The 5,518-nt window shown below is 37.0% G+C and overlaps 1 protein-coding gene across 17 annotated transcripts in view; it reads left to right on the top strand.

The window, feature by feature from the left end:
* Positions 1-5,518, top strand: part of EYA4 (EYA transcriptional coactivator and phosphatase 4) — a 266,652-nt gene that overhangs the window by 46,056 nt on the left and 215,078 nt on the right. The gene's annotated exons all lie outside the window — the stretch shown is intronic.

Here is a 5,518-nt window from a genome sequence, read left to right as displayed (position 1 = left end):
GGCCCAGCCGCTCCGCGGCATGTGGGATCTTCCCGGACCGGGGCACGAACCCGTGTCCCCTGCATCGTCTGGCGGACTCTCAACCACTGCACCACCAGGGAAGCCCTAAACCTTATTTTAAAGCATATTGTATTATAAACTACCAGAAGTGCTTTTTTGAAACCATGTATCTATGGGTAAATAGTTAAACATTTATATTCATGCTTTTTTTCTGGAACATAAAGGATAGGAAGTTAAGTATATCGGTAATAGTAAAAGCAGTTCAGGGTTTCTATTTATATTGTAACTCAACGTTGGTAGAAGACTTTTTCAGTTGGCTACTAGTCATTTACCTCTTTTCTTCTTTGTTAACAGAATCCTGATTTTGTTGAGGGCCACCCACTGTTCTAGATGTGGAATTGGTTGAAGGCAGATTTATGGTAATCTTAGTCTGCCCTGACAGTGATTGGTCAAGTGCTGGGAGGGTGACCCAAGGGGCTTCTGGGAAAGGTCTTATTTCGTCTAAATAGAGTGTTACAGGAGGGAGGACTCCTTTCTTTCATACCTTCATTGATTACAGCTTTGGAGGCTGTTGCTGGAGAATATGATGCCTTAGCCATTCTCTGAGAATGAGGTGATAAGCCTAAGAATGAAAAGCCAAAATGCTAAAGATGGCTAAACAGAAGGACAGAGAGAACTTGCATCCTTGATGAAATTACTGAGCTGTCAAGCCTGGCACATCCTCCTTCCAGACTTCTTGCTTGTGAGATAATTATAGTTTTAAATTGAGATGTTCTGTTAAGACTTGTATGTGTGGTTTCAGACCCTGGTGGAAAGGAAAGAAAAAACAGAAATCATAGTCCCTGACCTTAAGGATCACATAATCCTGTGCTTCTTAAAACTGATTTTTGAAATGACATAAGAATCCTTCAGAAACAAGAGTTTGCCTTATTTAATTTGTTTTAATTTTTAAACTTTTATTGAGGTATAATTTATATACAACCAACTGCATGTGTGTTTGTGTGTTTGTGTGTGTGTGTGTATGTGTGTGTGTATTCTGTATACAAATCCTTTATCAGACATATACTTTCAGATATTTTCTCCCAGTCTGTCATGCATTTTCATGGTCTTAGCTTGTTAATCACCAAAAAAAAAAAAGAGAGAAGGAAAACAAACCTTTTGGGAGTTTGACTGACATTTCATTGAATCTACAGATCAGTTGGGGACTGATTGACATCTTAACAATCAGTGTGAGGCCTTTTGCCCATATATTTATGTCTTCTTTAATTGCTCTCAGCAATGTTTTGTAGTTCTCTGTATACAGGTCTTACAGCTTGTCAGATCCATGTCTTAGCCTTTCATATTTTTGATGCTATTGCAAAAGTTTTTAATTTCTCTTTCCAATTGTTTATTCCTTGTATATGGAAATAAGTTGATTTTTGTATATTGCTCTTTTATTGTGCAACCTTGCCAAGTAATTATAGTTCTACTGCGTGGGGTTTTCTGTATAGACAATAAAATTGTCTGTGAATAAAGACAGTTTTACCTTACCATTCCTCAGTCTAAATGCCTTTTATTTTTATTGCCTTACTGCAGTGACTAGAACCTCTAGTACCATGTTGAAGAGCAGTTGAGAGAACAGAATCCTTATATTTCTTTATATCAAGTTGAGGATGGAGTCTGTAATTGTCCATAGAAAATCTCAAACGAAACTTCTTGGGAGGCTTATGATTGATTTTGAAAAAAGAATTATTCATGTTTTACATTCTCCTCTGTAATGTATCTTTATGTTTTAAAATAGAAAGTACATTTAAAAAACGTAGTTAGATTATCTCACTCAAGCACCGTTCCTCTCTCCCATCCCCATTGTTAAAAGTGATGCTCCAGGAAGACGAGCTATATTCAGTACTATGATTTTGAGTATGGACAAATGTATAATGACATGTATCCATCATTATAGGATTTTATAAAGTATTTTCACTGACCTAGAAATCCTCTGTGCTCTACCTGTTTATCCATTCCCTCCAACCCCTGGCAAACACTGATCTTTTTACTGTTGCCATAGTTTTGTATTTTCCAGAATGTCATATAATTAGAATCAGTATGTAGCCTTTTCAGATTGGATTTTTTCACTTAATAATATGCATTTAAGGTTCCCTCATGTCTTTTCATGGCTTGACAGCTCATTTCTTTTTAGTGCTGAATAATAGTTCATTGTCTGGATGTACCACAGTTTATTTACCCATTCACCTACTGAAGGACATCTTGGTTGCTTCCAGGTTTTAGCAATTATGAATAAAGCTGCCATAAAGTGCAGGTTTTTGTGTGGACATAAGTTTTCAACTCCTTTGGGTAAATACCAAGGGACATGATTGCTGGAATGTATGGTAAGAGCATATTTAGTTTTGTAAGAAACTGCCAAACTGTCTTGTAAAGTGGTTGTACTATTTTACCTTTTCCCCAAAGATGAGTGAGAGAGTTCCTGTGGCTCCGCATCCTAGCCAGCACTTGGTATTGCCAGTGTTACAGATTTTGGCCATTCTAATAGATGCGTGGTGGTAGCTCATTGTTGTTTGAATTTCCACTTCTCTGATGACATATGCTTATTTGCCGTTTGTACATCTTCTTTGGTGAGGTATCTATTAAGGTCTTTGGTCCATTTTAAAAACTGGTTTTCTTACTGCTACATCAAAGTTAATATGTGAGTTGTAATAGGCTATGCATGCAGAGCTTGTTTGTGATTAATACAGTTTTTTTTACAAGTTATACAAAATTAATGTTTCAAGTGATATCTGAGTTTCAAAGGATTCTTTAAATGATCATTATATAAATAAGTTATTCATCTGATTATGTATACAAGTGGTCCCCTACCATGGTGACAAATGGAATCATTGATTAATGCTAGGACCCTGAACGCACCTAGAAAAAATAGATTTGAAGCTGTATTCAAAGAATTTTATTTAGCCTCACCAGGGCACTGTCTTACTGGTGCAATATTCTAGGACCTTGCACTGAGATCCAGCTTGGTCATTACAGAGAGCGATATAGTAGAAAGGTGTCTCCAAAAATAAAAAATAATGACACATATTACTTATTAAGCACCTACTAATTATAAACCACAGTGATTTATATATGATTAATGTTTCACACATATTAAATTTATGTGTATATATGTAATTTTTATCTTTGAAAAATTATAATTACAATTTAGGTATTTACAGTCCCTTTTTGAAGATGAGACAATGGAGTCTTAGTGAGGTTATGATTTTGCCCAAATTCACATAATGAGTGGCAAAGATTGGATCCAAATCTAGGTTGTCTGATCCCGGGCTCCTTGTTTACTCTGCTATATCATATGTATTATTTATTGATGAATTTATTAAACAAAGTTTAATTGAGTATTTACTCTGTGCTAGGTACTGACTGTTATAGGTGCTGAAAATACTGCAGTGGACAAAAAGACACCGAGTTCTTGCTTTCAACTATTTTACATTCTAGTGAAATAAAAAAGGAAATAAAGTATATACTTTTTTCCTGTGGTGGTAAATGCTATGGAAAATGAGCAAAGATGTGTAACAGGATAGAAAGTGATAGAGGAAGAGGTGTGTATACTACTTTTCTATAGGTTGATGGTTAGAGATGGGCAGAGACAACTCGTTTTGTAAAACTGACATTTGGGCAGGGGTGTAAAGGAAGTGAAAGAATGAGCCATGGGAATATATGCAGGAACAGCCTTCATGTAGAGGGAACAGCACGTGCAGTGCTGTGAAGATGGGAATTTGCTTGGCGTGAACATGGAACAAAAATGAGACCAGTGTGCCTGAAGCAAAGTGAGTGTAGGGGAGAAGGTAGGATCAGAGACCAGAGAGGTGGTTTGGTGCCAAAACTTGGTCGAGACTTTGGCTCTTACTCGGGGGGAGATGGGAAGTCATTGGAAAGATTTGAGCATGTGTTTCTGATATGAAGTTGCTTATATTTTAGATGAAGAGTAGACCATAGGACACAGGAAAGGATTTGAGGACCAGTTAGGAGGATATTGCAGTGGTTTAGGCACGAGATGATGGTGGTTTGGGCTAGGGTAGTGACTGTAGAAGTGATGATAAGTGGTAGAATCTATTTCAAAAGTAGAGCCAACAAGATAAGCTAAAGGATTGGATGTGGTTAAGAGGAAAAAAGAGGGTCGGTGATGACGGTAAGTTTTTTGACTTATGATGAATATTACCATGAGAAAATTTTCAGGAAGGAAGATTGGGAAGGAAATCAAGAGTTCAGTATTTGTATGATGTGGAGTAGGTTTTTTCTTTCCTAAATGTCTCATCATTCCAAGCACATTTATTGGCTTTGTCTGTTTTTCATTTATTGTCTATTTTCCATTTATCATCTATCAGATATCCATTTATGTCCATTAAGGTAGACATAATTGTGTTGTTCAAAGCTTCCATATTACAGATTTTTATCACTTAACCTATCAATTTTTTGTGGGGGGGCATCACTGGATCTATCAATTACTGAGACAGGTGTGTTAAAATCTCTCATTGTAATGGTGGATTTATTGGTTTATCTCACAATTGTATTTTGGCTTTATATATATTTAAGTTATGTTACTGGGTCCATGCACCCAGTAATTTAGAATTGTGCATTCTTCCTGGTGAATTAGCTTTTATCAGTATGTGTTAATGTCTTTATCAAGTGTTCTTTGCTCTAAAATCTATTTTTTTTTTTATTAATCTAGCTACAACTGTCATTCTTTTGGTTAGTATTTGTGTTCTTGTTTTTGAGCTCATGTTGTTTTGAACTTTATCTGTGGGAATCCTGTGGGACCTGGATTTAAAATATGTTCCTCCACAAAGAATTCATACTTGCTTCTGCCAGATGCCTGGAAGCCCTATCATCTGGGGTTAATTTAAACTAAATTTTGATTTAAATTTTGTTGGCAACCCATGTAGCATGAATTTTGATTCCCAGATTGAGTGATTGTGGGCTTGTGGTTAGGAATTCTCAGGAAAGTGTTTTCTTATTTTCCCATCTAAGCCAAGGTCAAGACAGACATGTGGCCCCATCATCGTCCTATGCAAGATGGGGCTTTTTCTGCTTCATCTCTGTGGGTGCAGCCAGTCAAGGATCCCACCTTGATGTGAATGTCCAGATCTTAATATCTCACCTGTTTGAACTCCTGGCTTTGCCTCATTGAAACCCAAGTTTGAGTCCAATGCGGACTGATTCTAGGGCAAACCCCAGCCTGTGCTTACTAACCCTGCAGAATTTTCCAGTCTTTTAATTTATGTCCTCTGAGGAATTTTGTTACTTTCTTGCCATGCTTTAAAAGATATTTGATTTTTTTAACATCTTTATTGGAGTATAATTGCTTTACAATGGAGTGTTAGTTTCTGCTTTATAACAAAATGAATCAGTTATACATATACACATGTTCCCATATCTCTTCCCTCTTGAGTCTCCCTCCCTCCCACCCTCCCTATCCCACCCCTCTAGGCGGTCACAAAGCACCGAGCTGATCTCCCTGTGCTATGCGGCTGCTTCC

This window comes from Physeter macrocephalus, chromosome 10 (genome assembly GCF_002837175.3).
Source record: "Physeter macrocephalus isolate SW-GA chromosome 10, ASM283717v5, whole genome shotgun sequence".
Taxonomy (NCBI): domain Eukaryota; kingdom Metazoa; phylum Chordata; class Mammalia; order Artiodactyla; family Physeteridae; genus Physeter; species Physeter macrocephalus.
This window is presented reverse-complemented; position numbering and strand designations above follow the sequence as displayed.